The 21,760-nt window shown below is 41.2% G+C and overlaps 1 protein-coding gene across 1 annotated transcript in view; it reads right to left on the reverse strand.

Annotated features, from left to right (window-relative positions):
* The window catches only part of MED28 (mediator complex subunit 28), a 1,184,036-nt gene extending 1,163,098 nt beyond the window's left edge, over positions 1–20,938 (reverse strand). Inside the window, exon 1 of the mRNA XM_050791984.1 lies at positions 20,935–20,938. The gene's annotated coding sequence lies outside the window, so the exon portion shown is untranslated. The remainder of the gene's footprint in view (positions 1–20,934) is intronic.
* Between the last annotated feature and the right edge of the window lie 822 nt (positions 20,939–21,760).

Genomic DNA, 21,760 nt, shown 5'->3' on the forward strand with positions numbered 1-21,760 from the left:
CACCTGTTAGTCCAGCAACAGGAGCCAAAGGAGGTGAGAGTGATAGGGACAGGAGGCAGAGAAATACTGGACAGAAGAGGGCAGTTCCCTGGCAAAGGCCCCACTCTCAAGCCTAGAGACCTGCAGCCCTAAATGGAACAGGCATTCCTGTTTTTGTGCCCAAATGTTTCCTTTTGGGCTGCCACACCCCACTATCCTGTACCCATATAAATCCCAGGCTCAAGAGCAGACAAGCAGAGGAACAGAAGAGTAGAAGAGCAGCAGAGTGGCAGAGTGGCAGAGCAACATGGCAGAGAAGGAGAGAACAGAAGAATCTGTACATAGAGTTTAGATGGGGGCAATTGGAGAGATCAGCCACAGGATGGCTGAACTCCAGGGAAGATCATCGTCCCACTCCATCCCCTCTCCAGCTCCCCGTCCCACTGAAAGCCACCTCCATCACTCAGTAAAATCCCCAAATTCACCATCGTTCAAGTCCATGTGACCTGGTTCTTCCTGGATGCTGGACAAGAACCCAGTTACCAAGAGGGCAGGGTGTAAAAAGCTGTCACCCTGACCTTCCACTGATCTGGTTTAACACAGCCCTCCACAGATGGCAACTGCTAAAAGGGCATTAATTGTAACATACTCCTAGATGCTACCATCGGGTCAGAGCCCAAAAGCACTCGCCTTGGCTCCTGCACCTGCCTGTCTGCATGCTCCCCTTCCCGTAAGGGATTTGAGTGCACAGTGGCTGAGTAAACGAGTCACACTCCTGTCACAGGTACTGAGAAGGGTTCAGGGAACTGTCCTGTTTCAGGAACAATAGTTGTTTGCTTGACATGGTCATGTCTAACACATTCCATACCCATGAGTTGGGCATGCAAAAGCAGAACAATGAAATAGTCAGAAGAATTATTGTTCTCTGAGGAGGAAGATTTGAGGTAGCTCTTAAGAAAGAGAGATGTTGGCTGGGTACAGTGGCTCATACCTATAATCCCAACACTTTTGGAAGCCGAGGTGGGGGAATCACATGAGGTCAGGAGTTTGAGACCAGCTTGGCTGACACAGTGAAACCCCATCTCCGCTAAAAAAATACAAAAGTTAGGCAGGTGTGGTGGCACACACTATAGTCCCAGATACTCAGGAAGCTAGGCAGGAGAATCGCTTGAACCTGGGAGGCAGAGGCTACAGTGAGCCGAGATGGTGCCACTGCACTCCAGCCTCCATGACAGAGCAAGACAAAGAAGGGAAGGGAAGGGGAGGGGAGGAGAGGGGAGGAGAGGGGAGAGAAGAAGAGGGAAGGGAGAAAGGAAAGAAGGAGGGAGGGAAGGAAGAGAGGTGCACAGAAGATGACACAAACAAGGTCAGAGAGTGAGCAAATCGTAGCCTAGGGCATCATGGCTGGGAGTACAGACCTGAGGCCTTGCAGGAATCATGCTATTGTGGAAGGTGTCTCCAAAATATTCTAGACATCCATATACCTTTAATGTCACCATCCACAGAGGGTCCATTTCTAATTGGTATCATCCTAGTTAACAGGCCAATTTCATCACTGAAAAACTATTTCAGAAATTCATTAGGTTATTCAAGAAAGCCTGAGTTATTGATCTAATATGGAGAGCTAATATGGATGTCTGTTTCACCTCTGTCCTGTGTCCTTCAGAATGTGGGCTTCCTGTTTGGTGTTAATGAAGCACATTGGAATTGTGCTGATTAGAATGTGTATAGCACGTGGATGATAGCTTAACTACACACACACAAACACACCATCGCTCTTTGTGTACTGAAGTATGTTTAAGTACAGGTATACCTCACTTTATTGTGCTTTGCAGCCTTAGTGTATTTTTTTTTTTTTACAAATTGAAGTTTTGGGACAACCCTGCATTGAACAAATCTGTTGACATCATTTTTCCAACAGCACATGCTCAGTTAGTGTCTCTGTATCACATTTTGCTAATTTTCACAATATTTCAAACTTTATTATTATCTCTGGTATGGTGATCTGTAGTCAGTGACCTTTAATATTACTACTGTGATTGTTTGCAGTCACCAGAAACTGTGCTCATGTAAGACAGCAAACTTAATTAATAAATATTTTGTGTTTTTTGACTAATTCATAGACTGGCCATTCCCTTGTCTCTCTCCCTCTCCTGGGGCCTCCCTATTCTATAAGACACAACAATATTGATGTTAGGCCAATTAATATACCTCAATGGTTCTTAAGTGTTCAAGTAAAAGGAAGAATCATGCATGTCTTCCTTTAAAACAAAACCTGGAAATGATTGAGCTCAGTGAGGAAGGCATGTCAAAAGCTAAGAAAGACCAAAAGCAAGACCTCCTGTGCCAAACAATTAGCCAAGTTGTGAATGCAAAGCAAAAGTTCTTGAAGGAAATTAAAAGTGTTACTCCAGTGAACCTGTGACTAATAAAGCAAAAGAGTCTTAATATGGAAAAAATTTTAGGGGTCTGGATAGAAGATCAAACCAGCTACAACATTTCCTGAAGCCAAAGTGTAATCCAGAAGAAGGCCCCTAATTCTCTTCAATTCCATGAAGACTGAGAGAGATGAGGAAGCCGAAGAAAAGCTGGAAGCTAGCAGAAGGAGGATCATGAGGTTTAAGAAAATAAGCCGTCTTCATAACGTAAAAGTGCCAGGTGAAGCAGCAAGTGCTGATGGCAAGGTTGCAGCAAGTTATCCTAGCGAAGATCATTGATAAAGTCAGCTACACTAAGCAACATATTTTCAATCTAGATGAAACAGCCTTCTATCGGAAGAAGATGCCATATAGGTCTTTCACAGTAAGAGAGAAGTCAATGTCTGGCTTCAAAGTTTCAAGGGACAGGTTGATGCTCTTGTTAGGGGCTGATATAGCTGGTGACTTTAAGTTGAAGCCAATGCTCATTTACCATTCTGAAAATCCTAGCATCCTTAAGAATTATGCTAAATCTACTCTGCCTATGCTCCAGAAATGGAACAACAAACCCTGTATGACAGCACATCCATTTACATCATGGTTAATTGAATATTTTAAGCCCACTACTGAGACCTACTGCTTAGAAAAATAGGTTCCTTTCAAAATACTACTACTCATTGACAATGCGCCTCATTACCCAAGAGCCCTGATGGAGATTTACAAGGAAATTAATGTTGTTTTCATGCCTGCTAACACAGCATCCATTGTGCAGCTCATGGATCAATGAGTAATCTTAACTTTCAAGTCTTATAACTTAGGAAATACTTTTTGTGAGGCTGTGGCTGCCATAGATTGTGATTCCTTTGCTGTATCCTGGCAAGGTCGATTGAAAACCTTCTGGAAAGGATTCACCATTTTAAACATCATTAAGAACATTTTTGATTCATGGGAAGAATCAAAATAACAACATTAACAGGAATTTGGAAGAAATTTATTCCAATCCTCATGGATGACTTTGAGGAGTTCAAGACTTCTTGGAGGAAATCACTACAGATGTGGTGAAAATAGCACGAGAACTAGAATGAGAAGTGGAGCCTGAAGGTGTGCTGAATTGCTGTGATCTCATGATAAAACTTTCACAGATGAGGAGTAGATTCTTCTGCATGAGCAAAGACAGTGGCTCCCTACAATGGAATGTACTACTGGTGAAGGCGCTGTGAACATTGTTAAAATGACAACAAATGATTTAGAATATGACATGAACTTATTTGAGAAAGCAGCAGCAGGACTTGAAAGGATTGTCTCCAATTGTGAAAGAAGTTATACTGTGGGTAAAATGCTATCAAACAGTATCATATGCTACAGAAAAATATTTTGTGAAAGGAAGAGTCAATCGATGCGGCAAACATCATTGTTGTCCTAAGAAACTGTCACAGCTACCCCAGTCTTTAACAACCACCACTCTGATCAGTCAGCAGTCATCAACATTGAGGCAAGATCCTCTATCAGCAAAAAGATTATGACTCACTGAAGACTCAGAGGATAGCCTTTTTTTTTTTTTTTTTTAGCAATTAAGTATTTAAAAATTAAGGTATGTACACTGTTTCTGTTGACATACTGCTATCTCACACTTAGTAGACTATAGTATAGTGGAAATATGACTTCTATATGCACTGGGAAGTAAAATATTTATATGACTTACTTTATTATGATATTCATGTTATTGTAGTTTGAGACAAACTGAACTTGCAATATCTACAAAGTATGCCTGCAAATTCCAGATGTTGTCATTAATAGTATCAAAATCTCAGACTGACTTGACCTGCGTGGTTGCCTGAGATTTTGCTGTTGCTTCCAGATCTTTGGGAGCTGGGGCAAATAGCAGTGTGGCTAAGTGCGCCTATAAGAGGGAAGCAGATGCTACCAGCAGGGCTCTGCACCATGTGGTCCTAGGCAAGGCAAAACCTCAGAATGGTGTCCTCAGCCTTAGAAATCCCTATAAATATCTTCCAACTCTTGCAGGTTGTTACAAGAGTAGGGCTCTAAGGGTAGGGTTGTAGGGTTCTAAGAAGGAGTCACTAAGAAGTTAAAATTATTTTTTAGCCAACTCTAGTATCTGCCAGTTTAGTCACATTTGATTTGGTTGAGAAAAGAAAATAATTGAAGCAACATTCCCTACCTCTTGACCATGATGGGTCAACTGCATATTCATCTTATATATATTATTTAATTTAATTCCCATAGCCAAACTATGGTGTTGGTATTAAATCTCCCCATTCTGTGGTTGAGAAAACTGAGATTCTGAAAGGTTAAGGAACCTTCTTGAGGCCATACAGATAGTAAGCCAGGGTGCAACCTTAGGTCTGCCTGATTCTACTCTGTGTGTGTGTGTATTTGTGTGTGTGTGTTCTCATCTCCAAAGGCTAACTTTTACATTAAGTGGCAAAGAGCTGTTTAAACATATTCAGGCCACAAAGTGTTAATAAAATACAGAAAAGAGTCAGAAAAAATTTTCCATTTTTATTGCCATTTCTGTCCATTTAAAATTCCTTTCCCATTAGGTTCTAGCTTTTTGACCCTTATCTTCGTTAATGTAATGATTGGTGAGCCTTGATTGTTTAATTAGAAAATATGGCACTGTTATTCAAAGAGTTGTCATTACCTAAGCTGTAATGGTCAGAGGACAGTCTTAAAACAAGAAAAAAAATACTTGACATATCTCTCTAATTTAATTGTATTTATTTTCATATTTCTAAAAATATCCTCTCTGCAAACAGCTTCTGGGCACAAAATCAAAACTATAAATTGGCCAAGTTGACAGGACTCTCCTCAGCTTCCTCATTTAGGAAATGTCCAAAACGTCATTCGTACCTTGTTTTGTTCCATCATACCGTACCCTGGATGATGTCTCCCTCCTCTCCCATCTAAAACGTCCAACTGTCAGCTGGTGCAGTAAGCACTGGACAAGCACTGGCTCCAAGCCCCAAGTGAGAGAGAACCAGGATTCACGGATGTCTCACACATAGTCCCTGCTCTCAAGAGGTTGTTGTCTTCAGAAATTCCCGCACTCACCCTAGGGCTGGGCTTCTTAGACCTGAGGCCATCTAAGATTCATCCCGCCATTGAGAATTTTCATGCCGGTGGTCACCTGATCACACTTTAACAATCCTGGTGTAGGGACCAGGCACAGTGGCTCACACCTGTAATCCCAGCACTTTGGGAGGCCAACTCGGGCACATCAGCTGAGGTCAGGAGTTTGAGACCAGCCTGGCCAACATGGCAAAACCCCGTCTCTAGTAAAACTATAAAAATTAGCTGGGCATGGGGGCGGGTGCCTGTAATTCCAGCTACTTGGGAGGCTGAGGTGGGAGAATCACTTGAATCCGGGAGGCAGAGGTGGTACTTCACTCCAGCCTGGGTAACAGAGTAAGATTCCGTCTCAAAACAAACAAAAAAAAGACAGAAAGAAAAAAGAAAACAATTTTGACGTAGGGAGAAGAAAAGGAAATTTCAAGAGCACTTGTAAGAAAGTTGAAATGATTGCCACCATCACAGCTCATACTTACTGAACGTTTACTCTGTGTCAGGTACTGTTCCATGAGCTCAACTCATTTATTCCTTAAAATATTTCTATTCACCTGATTTCACAGATGAAGACACTGAGGCACAGAGTTACTAGGAAACAGAGAAAAGGATTCCTGGGGATGGAGATGGAGACCAGGTGCTTTGGGCTGAATCGTGTTCCTCCAAAGTTCGTATGTTGGAAGTCCTAACCCCTAGTACCTCAGAATGTGACTGTATTTGGAAACTGTATTTGGATCTTCAAAAAGATAATTACAGTACAATGAGGTCATTAGGATGGACCCAAATTCAATATCACTGGTGTCCTTATAAGAAGCAAAATTTGTACACAGACCTGTGGACACACAAAGGAAGAACCAGATGAAGACACAGCAGGAAGGGGGCCATCATCAAGCCAAGAAGAAAGGCCTTAGAAGAAACCAAGCCTGGCTGGGTGCAGTGGCTCACACCTGCAATCCCAGCACTTTGAGAGTCAGAGGCAGGAGGATAACCTTGGGTCAGGAATTTGAGACCAGCCATGGCAAAACTCTATTAAAAATGCAAAAATTAGCCAGGCGTAGTGGCACACACCTGTAATCCCATCTAGTTGGGAGGCTGAGGTAGGAGAATCGCTTGAACCCAGGAGGTGGAGGTTTCAGTGGGCTGAGATCGTGCCACTGCACTCAGCCTGGATGGGATGACAGAGTGAGGCTCCATCTAAAAAAAAAAGAAGAAGAAGAAGAAGAAGAAGAAACCAAGCCGGTTGACACCTAAAATTTTGGATTTCTAGCCTCCAGAACTGTGAGCAAATACATTTCTGTTGTTTAAGCCACGAAGTGTAGCACTTTGCCATGGAAGCCAAAGCAAAACAACACAGTAGGTGTTCACCAATGACTCATTAAAATGAGATGAAGTAGTGTTGCCGACCTGGTGTTTTTAATGACTAGAGGGTCCCATGCCTCACTTTCCTGGCATCCCTTGATTAAGATGTAGTGGGAATTTTTAGGTGGACACTCCACACAAAGCCAACTTTCCCTCCCTTCTCCAACCCCATTTGCTCCCCATAAAAGAGTGTTGACCATGACACAGAAATGCAAGTAGCCAATAGCAGAGCTGTAGGCAGCTATAGGAGAAGAATGGGAAAGAAAATCTGATGGAGCCATTCTGTAGATGGTGTGTTTCCTTCCTAGGATCCAAGTCTTAGGCATAGACAACCCTGGGCCTTTTGTTTTCTGTTCAAAGAGACTGGCTTATTTATTCAGGGCCAATGTCTTTTTCCAGTGACTATCAGATCTTGATGATTTATCTGTATGTCACAACCAGATGTCAAGTGACCAGTGTGTTATGGGGTAATACAAGAGGAACCAACCAAATCACACACATCACATTCACAACTAAATGCCAAATAATCCCTGCCCAACCAATATTCTTAAAACTCAGCAACCGCGTTTATACAGTTCCCCCATGTGTCATGCAGCAGTACCCCCACAACCCCCCAAAACTCAAGCACTATAATTTAGCCAAATGGAGCTTCTTATATATAAAATGTTCAAACAAATCCCATTAGAATATAATTCAAATAGCACTTTAAAACAATTTGCTCAGGAAAATCAAGTATAGCTTCCTCTCAGTAGCATAGGCAGGACAATTTCTCAGTAGTTTTAGGACACCTTGGTATTTTTTTCTTTCCCAACATGTCTGGTACCTAGCAGGGCTTCTTTCTCAAAATGCACATCATTAAACCTTTAAAATAACCCTTGAAGTATTAAAATAACCCTTGAATTGCAACGACTTTAGCAGCAACCTAAATATGTCCAATTTGTACAGATAAAAGACTTTAGGCACAGAAGGGTTTAAGCATCTAGATCCTTGTCCTGCATATTGAAAAAAAAAATGGAGAGGTAAGGATCTCATCTCGGGGTCCCCTGACTCCAAAGCCTGCAAGCTTCCTATTGTTCTAACCACCTTCTTTAGATCAAGTCTTTCCCTCTGAGGTTACCTGCAATGTTTATTTTTATACAGATTTGCCTGAACAACATGCAGTCCCCAAAGAGGGATTTATCCCAAACCTGGGAGCCCAACCACAGAGTAACTAGCCAGTGACCTCTTGATGCACCTGTCTAGGGACTAAAGCCACCTTTTTCCACCCATCAATTCCCTTTGCTATGTTAATCAATAGGCCTCTAAATCCAGTTCAAAGAAGACCATTGTCTTGGATCTGAATTGCTCATTCCACAGTCGGTTCAAGTGATCCCTCTGTTTACCTGCAAATTTCAGAAAGAGACCAGGCTCTTTTATGAACTGTTGTCTCTGTGATCAAAGTGAATCATTCAGCCCTGTGATCAAAGAGATGCTAACTCCCAGCTGGACTCCTTTCCCAAACTGCACAGCTCCCTATCGAAGCTGTAATTAAAAAATGGTTCAGCTCAAGAATTCTGATTATGGTATCTAAACAGCCTTCTCCCCACCAGGCTTTGAACAAAGCCATGGAGAGGGCCTGTATAAGCTTCAATATTATGAAAAATTACGGTGACAGTAAATACTGTGATCTCACAGGTCAATATGGCTTGACAGTCTCTAACCTGCTAATTGGCCTTAAAAATCTTAGGGGCACACAGCATGACCTATACAGAAAGGCAAAGATGGAGGAGACAAAGTAAAGGGGAACCAAGGGGAAGGAAAGGAAAGTCCATGGCCTTTGAAAATCTCCCAGCTTTCACTCAACACTGTTTGCTAACAGGAGCTCTGGGAGATTGTAAAATTGAAGCATCACTTGGTGACATCCTGTGTCTGGGATGGTTTCGTGAATTATGTCTGCAGCTGACACAATGAGCATAACAAACTTCTTGTCTCCCAGGCTGACACAATTCAGCAACCCAAAAGGTCCAAAGATGCTTCCTTTGCAGAAACCCCATTACCCATGGGAAGGAGGGGCAGTGTTCTGAAATGTGACTTACGGTAAAGGGTCCGGGGCAGAGGGCAAAGGGACAAGACAACTTAGCTAAGTTTCTTCAAAGGAGGGGAGGCCAAGAAAATAAATCATTTTTGCAAAATAAAATAAATCATCACAATCACCAAGAAAGTAACAGGCGGCCAACCTTGATGATACGGATGAAGCATGTTCAATCCAGAGGCCACTTGTTAAAAGGCAATCAAGGCCAAGACCTCTGAAACTTAGCTTGTGTCAGGAGAGATCAGGACAGCGCTGGGGAAGTGAAGCCATCTGCATGTTCTGAATCTTTTCTGCAGCTGAGGCTACTGATTCATGCTGACAAAGCAAAGAGAGACCACCCTTGGAAGTGAGAGTTCTCAAGGTTATGGTCTGATGCTAGCTTTAACAGAAACCCGCCATAAGTATATTCAACTCATCTTACCCCACCAAGAATTCATTGGTAATCATGGCACAGGTGACTTGGTTACGTGGCTTACGTTTCTCCTATAATGGTCGAGCTGTTCTAGTTCTTATCCAGCAGTTCTTATCCCTTATACAGGGATAGAAATGAAGACTGGGTGATGAGGAGTGTATGTGTGGATTTCAGGATGATGAAGGGAAATGGGCTCGAATCCCAGGGACCCTGAATAATATACAAGTTGGGAAAACCCTCAAATCTTTAGTGGAGGCTTGAGAAGGACTGGATGATATGCAGTTACTACATAACCCCTGCTGTCCAGCACAGAGCACAGACCTATCCATCTTTATATCCCGGGAAGTAGTAATAACATCATAATAATATGGATTGAGTATTGGTGTGCAGATGCCGTTAAGAGCTTGATAGACACTATTTGCATATGCACCATCAAGCAGGTGCTACTCACTATGCCTGTTTTGCCAATGAGGAAACTTGAGACTTTTCAGAGTTAGAAAACTTGCCCAAGTTCACATAGTCAGTAAATAAATAACAGAGTCAGGATATAAACTTAAGTCTTCTTGACCACAGGGACTGACCTTGGAAATTCTACCTCTGCCCAGCACAGGGGCTACTCAGAAAATGCTTGGGAATTTACAGTGGAGAGATAAACAATGCCCAAATGGATGAATAAGTAAATGAACAATATCTTTATCTTGGAGTAGCCCCAGGTTCTGGTACTAGACCAAGTCTCTAGGTTGTAAAATTCTTTTCTTTTTTATGAGGTAAGGTCTGTGTGACAAAAACAAATTATTGTTGCTGTTTTATTAGCAATTAATGATTTAAAAACCCATTGTTAATAATTAATAAAGTGAAATATTAAGTGTTATTCAACCTTGTATTTTTTAAGTCTGCCAGGACCAGGGTCATACAGGATATAATGTAGGATTTTAATAATGGTTTGCAAATAAAAAGCTATTATCATCACATATCACCGCAATAGGTCAAAGCCAACAAAAATTATATCAAAATGATGCAGAGGCACTTTATAAAATTTATGACCAGTCTATTTTTAAAATTCAAGTAGGAATATAAGAAGAGCCACTTACCAGAAAAAGAAAATGTATTTCACACTGATAGTTGGCAGTCACTTCATATCAAAATCAAGAGCCAAAAAAGCAAATTTTTTATCATCATATTTTATATTGTTTGAGAAATTCTGACCAAAAAATATTTAAAATAGAAAATATTATTCCTTGTAGATCATGTGCTTATCTGTCTGAAAGCTCCAAAGGCATGTGGTCTAAACTACCAAAATTTAATGTAACTTAGCAATTTGAATGCAAGATAAACAAATACAGAGTACCAAAAATAATGTATAAAATAATTTAAAAAGTCCTATTTCCAGCAACAACAAAAACGATAATATATCATGAGAAAATTCTAATGAAAACTGTGTGACCTACATAGAAAGCTGAAAGACTTTACGAAGAGATATAAACGAAGTCTTGCATAGAAGGAGAGAGAGATACCATATGGTGAGGCTGGATATTGCTGAAGGATAAATTCTTCTTAAATTAATGTGTGGCTTGCTACAATTTTAACAAAAATTCCAACCTGACTTTAACAAAATGACTCTAAGATTCACCTATAAAAAGAAACAGAATATTGAAGAAATTTTTAAAGGGGAAGTACATTGCATTCTATAAAGCTATAAAGATTTAAATAATGTGACATATGTGCAAAATAGCACCAGGGACCACAGCCCAGAAAATGATCCCATTATCTATCATATTCTAATATACGATAAAGAATTCATCACAAGCCAATTTTCAGAAAAGCTCAAGTTACTTAATAAATGAGGTTGGATCAATCAGCTAACAATTTGGAACATAATATATTTAAATAATTACCTTATTCCACATAATAAAAGATATCCTAATTAATTAAAAATATAATGTATATAAATAAAAATTAAAACATATTCAATTTAATTCCCTTTTTTAAAGGGAGACTTTCTGTTTTCAAGAATAATAAAATAATTCATATAAGGAAAGATGGGCAGACAGATCCTAGTACGGTGCACAAACAGCACCCATTTTGATGGATTTGTGTTTGCACTATACTTGTTTACATTTTCAAAATCACTCTTGCAGGCAAGAACATACCAATTAGAATTTTTGCAGGACAAAACGAAAAAAAATGAGAACCAGCAGACTAGGAAAAATAATGCAACACATTTGAAAAACAGATAAGAAAAGCATGAAGACTCCTATAGGTAAGTCAACAAAGGAAAGAAACAGAAAATTCACCAAAAAGGGAAATGAAATTAGCAAATCAAACATGGGGAAATGTTTGATCTCAATGCACATTAGGAGATACTATTTTTTCCTGATCAATCATTTTGTGTGTGTATTTTTTAAACTAAAAAATCCAAATACTCACTAGAACGAGGTGAAAGAGACACCCTTGTATATTGCTAATGACAATTAGCAATTGGTAATTTTGGAAAAGAGGCTAGCAATTTACAGAACTTTAAAATGCTCATTTTCATACTTTTACTCAGGAATTCCTCTCTGGGAAATCTAGGTAAATAATTCTAGATGTAGAAAACACTGAATGAAGATGTTAAATGGTGTGGTACATATAACAGAAAAAATTATAATAATTCTTCAACTTCAGATGAATAGTATAAAGAATTGAATTATATCCTCCAAAAAGATACATTGAAGTCCTAATTCCCAGCACCTTTGAATAGTACCTTATTTGGAAATTGGGTCTTTGCAGATGTGTTCAAGTTAAGATCCACCCTAATCCAATATGACTAGTGTTCTTACAAGAAAAAGAGAAGACATTCAGAGTCACACAAGGATAGGTCATATGAGGATGGAGACACAGATCAAAGAAGTGCATCTACATGGCAAGGGATTGCCTGCAACACCAGAAGCCAGGAGAGAGGCCTGGATAAGCTCTCCCCTAGAGCTGAGAGGTGACAACGTGCTAGCAGCCCTTGCTGACTCTCGGCACCTCCTTGGCCTCAACCTCCATTCTGGCTGCGCTTGAGGAGCCCTTCAGCCCACCGCTGCACTGTGGGAGCCCCTCTGTGGGTTGGCCAAGGCCAGAGCAGGCTCCCTCTGCTTGCCGGGAGGTGTGGAGGGGGAATTGCGGGTGGCAGCCCCTCTCTGGGTTGGCCGAGGCCAGAGCAGCCTCCCTCTGCTTGCAGGGAGGTGTGGAGGGAGGGGTGCGGGTGGCAACCGGGACTGCACGTGGCACTCGAGGGCCAGCAGCAAGTTCCGGGTGGGCACAGGCTGGGCGGACTCCACACTTAGAGCGGCAGGCCGGCACCACAGGCCCCAGGCAGTGAGGGGTTTAGCACCCGGGCCAGCAGCTGCGGAGGGTGCAGAGGGTCTCACAGCACTGCTGGCCCGCCTGCGCCACGCTGGAATTCTTGCTGGGCCTCAGTCCCCTCCCCGCAGGGCAGGGCTTGGGACCTGCAGCCCACCATGCCTGAGTATCCCCCACCCTGTGGGCTCCTGCACGGCCGGAGCCTCCCTGACAGGCGCCGCCCCCTGCTCGGGGTGGCGCCCAGTCCCATCAACCACCCAAGGGCTGAGGAGTGCAAGTGCGTGGTGCAGGACTGGTGGGCAGCTCCGCGGTGCCCAGTGTGGGATCCACTAGGGGAAGCCAGCCGGGCTCCTGAGTCCCGTGGGGACTTGGAGAACTTTTATGTCTAGTCAAAGGTTTGTAAATGCACCAATCAGCACTTTGTGTCTAGCTCAAGGTTTTGTAAACACACCAATCAGCACCCTGTGTCTAGCTCAAGGTTTGTAAATGCATCCATCAGTGCTCCGTGTCTAGCTAATCTAGTGGGGACTTGGAGAACTTTTGTGTCTAGCTAAATGATTGTAAATGCACTAATCAGTACTCTGTGTCTAGCTCAAGGTTCGTAAACACACCAATCAGCACCCTGTCAAAAACCGACCAATCAGCTCTCTGTAAAACGGACCAATCAGCAGGATGTGGGTGGGGTCAGATAAGGGAATAAAAGTAGGCTGCCCCAGCCAATAGTGGCAACCAACTCAGGTCCCCTTCCATGCTGTGGAAGCTTTGTTCTTTCACTCTTTACAATAAATCTTGCTGCTGCTTACTCTTTGGGTCCACACCGCCTTTGTGAGCTGTAACACTCACCACAAAGGTCCGCAGCTTCGCTCCTGAAGTCAGCAAGACCACGAACTCAACAGAAGGAAGAAATTCTGGACACATGTGAACATCTAAAGGAACAAACTCCAGACACACCATCTTTAAGAACTGTAACACTTACCACAAGGGTCCACGGCTTCATTCTTGAAGTCAGCAAGACCAAGAACCCACCAATTCCAGACACAGAGCCTTCACAGAGAGTATGGCCGGCTAGCATCTTGACTTTAGACTTTTAGCCTCCAGAAACGTGAGAGAATAAATTTCTGTTGTTTTAAGCCACCCAGTTTGTGGTAATTGGTTACCACAACTCTAGGAAACTAATACAAACAGTAACATCTTTATGTTAGTTGAGAAACAATTTCTTAATGAAATATGCAGCCATTAAAAATAAGAATGAATTAGACTTAGAAAAAGGATCACAATGTATACATGTAAATAGGTAGGATACAATAGCATATGAGATTATGAATACTATATGCTAAAACAATTCACTAGTGCAGAGAAAAAAGACAAGAAGGAATTTCAAGAAAATATGGGAAGTGGTTACATTTGCATAGTGAAACATCAGTATGTTTTCTACTTTTTTGGAGTTCTCAATTTTCTTTAATGAAAATCTATTCATAATCATCATAATTGGTTGAAACTAATCAAGACTCATACCTAGGACTAGGGCTGGACTGTCTCTTATAAAATCCTTGGCCTTGAAGTTGATAGGTCTGAACAAAACTGATTCTAATTAACAAAAAAGAGCATAGGATGGTTAAATGGACAACTAAAAACTTCTTGTACATTGTTGTACAATTTACAAAGATTGTAAAACAATATGTACAAGTTGTAAAAACATCTTGGTCCATTAGGATTGCTGTAACAGAATACTAGACTGGGTGGCTTATAAACAACAGGAATTTATTTCTTATACTTCTGGAGACTGGGAAGTCCAATATCAAGGCTCCAGCAGATTCAGTGTCTGGTGAGGGCTCTCTTCCTCACAGTCCCCTGTCTTCTCATTATAACCTCACGTGGTAGAAGCAGCCTCTTTTCTATGAGCACTAATTCCATTTATGAGGGCTCTCCCTTCAGGAACTACTCTCCTCCCAAAGTCCCCACTTTCTAATATCAATCACTTTAGAGGTTAGGATTTCAACGAATGAATTTTGGGGTAACACAAACGTTCAGTCCATTGCATATCAGGTCCTTGTCTACTTCAAGTTTTGATAGAAGCTGTGAAGAGGAGGACAAATAAAAACATTATAGCTAATGGGGAGAAGGAAGTGTGTCCTTCCTGAAGAGCAGGTGTTAGTATTGAGTGACCATTGGTAAAGCTCAACTTAATGTGACACGTTGATTACCTAAGAGCCAATCTTAGGATAATAGACAAACTAACTTTCAGTATTTTTGTGAAACCAAACACTAGCAAATTCCCTACAGCTCTTTCTCTCATGGCGGTGCATGTTTTACTTAATCAACCACAAAAGTTACATTCACAAAATTCACTGGTATATATTCACAATTCAGTTGTGCATACCCTGACATATCAGTTTATTTAAACAGGCATTCATTCATATTTCTTGAAAACCTACTAAAAACCCAACACTAGATCAATAATTCATAATACAACACTGAACAAAAACATCATGATTCCAACCCTCAAGTATCTTCTAGCCACACTGGCGAAACAGACATTAAAAAAAGTATGGCATATAATAGAAAATTATATTGTGACTAAGTAACACAAGCTGAAAGCAACAGGTGTCATCATGAGAGTAGATAATAAGAAAAACTATTCTAGCTTGGAAAGACAGGGAAGGTTTAGGTAAGATGAGGTTAAACTGATTTCTCAAGAGAAAAGAATTTACCAAGCAAATTGGAGAAGGAGAGTGATGTTAGTGCTCTGAATAGAAGGAACAGCTTGTGCAAAGTTTCCAAGTCTAGAAATATTCCAGTTGATTTGAGGGGCTAAATGAAGGCAGCGTAATTGGCATGGAATAAGCCAGGCCGGAAGTAGTGAGGCTGGGAGTGCACACACAGCCCTGTAGACAATGTTACAGATTTGGGGCTTAATCCGGAATGTAATGGAAAGCCACTAATGGAGTTTACTTCTTGATCAGCAAGTGTCACTACTGAGATGACCATTAATTCACTGATAAAACTCAACATTAGTGTGACACATATCACTTAAGACTCACGAATGAAAAATAAATTTGTATGCTATATGTCACTGATATTTTTTAAGGTTTGTTACACAGTGATAACTGACCCACAGCCTTCCCTTCTTCTAGGAATTGTTTGCAGCTTATGGTCCAGGAAATTTTTTTTCTTTTTTTTTTTTTTTTTTTTTTTTTTTTTGAGACAGAGTTTCACTCTGTTGCCCAGGCTGGAGTGCAATAGCGCAGTCTTGGCTCACTGCAACCTCTGCCTCCCAGGTTCAAGCAATTCTCCCGCCTCAGCCTCCCAAGTAGTTGGGATTACAGGCGCTTGCCACCATGCCCAGCTAATTTTTGTATTTTTAGTAGAGACGGGGTTTTATCATGTTGGCCAGGCTGGTCTTGAATTCCTGATCTCAGGTGATCCACCCACCCCAGCCTCCCAAAGTGCTGGGATTACAGGCATGAGCCACTGTACCCGGCCCATTTTCTCTAATTTTTAAAAGCTACTGTTTCTTATTTCTAAAATATATATTTTATTTTATTTTTTTAAAAAATCTATCATTCTCTGGTGTTTGATGTGGAAGGAAGGTATTTCAAATAGTTCTCAGACTATCATTTTGAAATGTGAAATGCGAGTATGACATTGAATCAGTTATGAGATTATTTCAACTGGTTTAATCACAAAAGCTCTAGAAATTTAAGGAAAGACTGAAGTAAGACTGAAGGCTACAAATTCAGGAATAACTTTCAAATTATAATAAAGGACTGCTCCAGGAGTGGCACAACTACTGCCACTTCTGGGCAGAGGTAACATGGATTGTTCCTCTGATGCTGTAGGGTACCACTAGAACCTCTGCCACCACTGCTACCTCTGCACAGCAATGGGCAATGTGCCTGTCACTGCCCAGCACCTGGATATCCATTACAGTAGTTTCCACATGGACATCTCACGCCATTGTGTCTGACCCAGAGCAAGGAAAGTATCCATTACACTAGTTTCCACATGGACATCTCACGCCATTGTGTCTGACCCAGAGCAAGGAAAGTATCCATTACACTAGTTTCCACATGGACATCTCACGCCATTGTGTCTGACCCAGAGCAAGGAAAGTATCCATTACACTAGTTTCCACATGGACATCTCACGCCATTGTGTCTGACCCAGAGCAAGGAAAGTTGGAAGGTGAGTTTCTGGCTTTCACTTTGGAAAGAAGCAAACTCATAACATAGGAATGTCCTTAAACATAGAAAAGCAGCTTAAAAGGTTTACAGGGATGCCTTATAATCACTACTTGGTTATGTTGGTGGTGAAAAAAAATTAAAAATAAACAAATAAGAAATAAAGACAAGTCTATACACTTCAGGAATCAAGACTACAGTTCTCAATTACAGTTCAACAATATAACACACACAGATGTGTGTAGGTAGGGCATCTGTCACTTAGCAGGCACTCAACAAATGACAAATCAGTCAATCAATCAATAAAACAACAAACCACTGCGATAAAATGAAGCACAATTACCCCTTTAATCCAGACTTTTACTCTTGCCTTTAATTCTCCAATGAATTACTTTGTTTTTCTGTTCAAATTTCCATATTTTACTTTCTTTATCACCTCTAATCTTCTGGTGCAATGATTTCATTTTACAGTACACGCTTGTCAGACCATGCCAGCTGTACCTACTTATGCCTTACCATCTCCTCGTCCACGGGGTAACAGTCTCTCCTGGAAAAGGTTCATTCTAGGTAGTTGGTCTGAATCAAGAATTTAAAGAGATAGAAGCATCAGTGGGCCAGTGATCCTCAAAATTGTAACTTGAAAGGCACAAATATATCTCAATTTTGGCATGCCAGAAGCTTTTTCCTTTAATTTCAATAGTTCAAGGAGACAGGAAAGGGTGGAGAAACAACATACACACACACATATCTGTGTGTATATATGTATATACATGTGTAAATACATGTATGTATGTATATACTCGTGTATATACATACACATATGTGTGTATGTGTGTATATATGTATATATACACATATATATACACATATATGTATATATACACATATATATGTATATACATATATACATACACATATGTGTGTGTATTTCCTTTCCTGTTTCACTTCCCCTTCCCTCACTTCTGTGTCCTGAACTCACACTTCCAAATAAACTTCCCATCCATGAACCATTGTCACAATCTCCTTTCAGAAGAACCCAGGCTAAGATTTTCTCTCTTGTCCTCCTACCCTTCCTTCCTTCCTGAGCCTTTTCCTTTTTTCAGTGATATTACCCATCTACTTTTACACTCTCACATATATATATGAGCATGTATATATATACACATATATGTGTGTGTGTCTGTAAGTATATATATTTAGTATTTCTCCAGCCCTTCCTGTCTTCTTGAACTATTGAAATTCCACATGTGAAGTGAAATACAGAAAACAGCAGACCTAAGTTAGTGATTTTGCTGGGAAAGACAAGAAAAAAGAAAATACAACTTTCCAATTTTGCTAATGTAAAAATACATTTTACACTTGTGTTTTTGGTAGATTGGGCAATGACGGTTAACCCACACTTTCCAAAATCTTTGGATAGACATTTACTGAACACTAGTCATGTTCCAGAACTGGGTTGGACGCTGGGATAGACTGGTAAGCAGTGCGGACAGTTTACCTGTCCAAATCTGCTGTATTTGAACTAGGGCTTTCAGTCAGATGACTCTAATAAGATCAAAATATCCCCTAATCTAAGAAAACAAGTTAATAGCACTTCAAAAAAAAGGAAAGTCTAAGGAAAAAATGAAAGACAGGAAGGGTAGGAGGAAGAGAGAGAGCATCTCAGCCTGGGTCCTTCTGAAAGCAGATGGTGACAATGGTTCATGGATGGGAAGTTTATTTGGAAGGGTGAGTTCAGGACATAGAAGTGAGGGAATGGGAAGTGAAACAGGGAAGAAAAGAGCCATTTCCTTCCCTCCCTCACTTCCCTCCTTTCTTCCTTCTTTGTTCCTTCCTTCCTCCCTTCCACATTTCAAAATTCTTCTCAGTTAGATCAAGTATCCAGTCACCTGTGGCAGCCAATGGAAAATGTAAGTGGAAGGAAGGGAGGGAAGGAAGGAAGGGAAGGAAGGAAGGAAGGAAGGAAGGAAGGAAGGAAGGAAGGAAGGAAGGAAGGAAGGAAGGAAGGAGGGAGGGAGGGAGGGAGGGAGGGAGGGAGGGAGGGAGGGAGGGAGGGAGGGAGGAAAGGAAGGAAAGGAAGGAAGGAAGGAAGGAAGGAAGGAAGGAAGGAAAGGAAGGAAGGAAGGGAAGGAAGGAAGGAAGGAAGGAAGGAAGGAAGGAAGGAAGGAAGGAAGGAAGGAAGGAAGGGAAGGAAGGAAGGGAAGGAAGGAAGGGAAGGAAGGAAGGCAGGAAGGAAGGCAGGAAGGAAGGCAAGGAAGGAAGGAAGGAAGGAAGGGAAGGAAGGAAGGAAGGAAGGGAAGGAAGGAAGGAAGGAAGGAAGGAAGGATGGATCCTGGCAATTGTGATTTTTCTATCAGAAGCATCTAACAGAAACACAGCTCAAGTATTTCTGCTTCTCCCCCATTGGATAATTACAGCTTATCCTTCTTGATGATCTCATTTGATCTTCAGAACAACCCCATGAAGTAGGTATTATTTTTATTATAGTATTGTGCTTTAAAGTGTGAGCTGTGTTGTGAGACAGCTCGGAATGAAATACAGGCTCCATCACTTGCGAGCTTTGTGACCCTGGGCAAACTAACATGTTTATGCCTAAGTCTTCTTTAAATGGGTGATGATAAGTGCAACAACTGTTTGTTGTGAGTATTAAATGAGTTAGTATTTGTAAAGTATTTAGAATTGGTCGGGCATATAGTAAGTTAGCTTTTATAAACACCTGTTTTGTTTTGTTTTTCTGATGCTCTCAACTGTGGACAGATTTTGAATGCCTTCTGATGCATAAAATAGGAGAAGCACTCACATTAGCAGAATGACTTTGAAACGCACAGTGTGATCCTCGGCAGAAACAGTCCTAAACAAGGTGACGGGGGAGCCAAATGTGCAGGACCCCGCCAGGAAGACTTGGAACGAAGGGGTGGGGCTCAGCTGGGAAAGCGTGTTTTGAGCAAATACACATTTCACTGATCAACAGCTTCTTGCGGGATGTCCTCCCTAAGCCATTTCTGTAAAACATAAAATCTCCATTCTAGGCAGGGTGCCATATTTTTCCTTCTCTGCACCCAATGAGAGAGTGCTTCCTTCTCCCTGGCCATTTGCAGGGAAAATGAAGCCAAGATCCCATTTTAGTACAAATGCTCAACTTTTATGGAAATGTGTTTGGATAATTTACAAAGGACACCCCTCCTCTTCCACTCCAGTTGAGAGGTTTTAGAAACTCCGGGGGTTCTTTTCATGGCTTCCTACCCCAATTCTTTGTAGACTGGCAAAGAAGCTTCCTCTCCCTCACTCCTCAGCACCCCACTGATTCTACAATGTCTGGGAGGCCATCAGCATTTAAATAACAACAAAAAATGGTCCTCATCTGAAACCACAGAAACCCTATTTAGCACAATCAGGACTAGAGAGTCATTTAGAGAGCAAGTACCTTCATTATAATGTGGGAAGCAGAGTCTCAACTGACTATGGAAGTCTTCAGCCTTGAAGGAAGAGAGGGGCTGGGGAGACAGAAAGCAGGAGGGACAGTAGAACATATAAGCCATTTTCCCAACTTGGGAGGTATATTTAATATTGGCAGAAAGCAATCATTGCAAAATGTGTATGTGTTTATTTATTTATTGGATTGAATGTACCCAGTCATCGCTTCTCTCTAGGGGCAACTGGAAGAATGACAGAAAATGAGACTCACTCATATCTTGCTTTTACAGCTTAAACTACTCATATCAGACCTCATAAACACAAGTAATCTATTATATTCTCACCAGTTCTCACACCCACCCTCGGATGGCAATACAAATTCCATTTATATTCCTGAGTCCTAAAACCAGAATGGACTCATGCTTCTGGATAGTTATAGCAAGGGTACCAGAAGCTGGCTGTCTGACTCATTCCTGCTTGCAAATTTTATCCATCTACTTTCACACTCTCACAAACACAGGCACACAGATCAGTGGTCTCCTGTCCACACTTTCTAGCCAAAGAATTTCACTCCTATTTCTTCAAAAACTATTTAAGCTTTCTGACAATTGTGAAGAATTTTCTAAATAAAGTCCCCAAGAACCACAGATCTCTCCCATTTCCTCTATGCACCCTTGTCTTCCTCTTCTTCCCCACCTACATAATGACAGGTTCCCTCATCTATCAAGCTCTGATTGTTTTCCTATGCCTGTTCGTGTTTATTGATCCAAACAGGTTTTTTTTTTTTTTTCTTCTTTTCCAATGGACGATGCTTGCCTTTTGCGTTCCCATGCATGTAAGAGCTGGGAGATCATCTCTCAGACTCCAGCCCTCTTGCTTCTCAGGTAAGACATTGAAGGCATGAGGAAAGAAGGGATTTGTCTGTTCCTGGATGACCATGAAAGTAATTATTAGATTGTGATCCAGTATGCCAAGCTGCCAAAGAGGACAGAGATGCATCTTATACAAAATTCAGTTTGCAAGTCTCTGAGTCATCTTGGAAGAAAAGGAGAGTTGACAACTTCAAGTGAACCCATCCAGCATGTTTATGCTGGTTGTGGAATATAAATTACTAATAGCTATAAGCTACCAAGGTGGGTTAGTGGGATCAGTCACCGGCCTGGAGACATGGATTTGTAACCATCCCTATAAACTTTATAAAATTAAAGAAGAAAACTAAATTTAAGTCAAGAAGAAAGGAGGGGAAGAAACAAAAATAAATCCAGCTTGCAGCACATTCAGCATTAACCATGAGGGGAGCTGGCTCTCTGACCTGCTTCCTCATAGTTGTTGGTGCCTATTGCCCCAGAATCATGCAGACCCTGTCACAAGGTTAAAATTCCCCTAACTGCTCTATAGATAACAACTTAGGCATTGTGAAACTTAAGTTTTATACTGGAGATGTTCTTTCCGATCCTGCATTCCAGTGAAACTACTGAGAAGAGGCTGACACACTGAAGAGTGTTGTTTCCACATT

Source organism: Macaca thibetana, chromosome 5, assembly GCF_024542745.1.
Source record: "Macaca thibetana thibetana isolate TM-01 chromosome 5, ASM2454274v1, whole genome shotgun sequence".
Lineage (NCBI taxonomy): Eukaryota > Metazoa > Chordata > Mammalia > Primates > Cercopithecidae > Macaca > Macaca thibetana.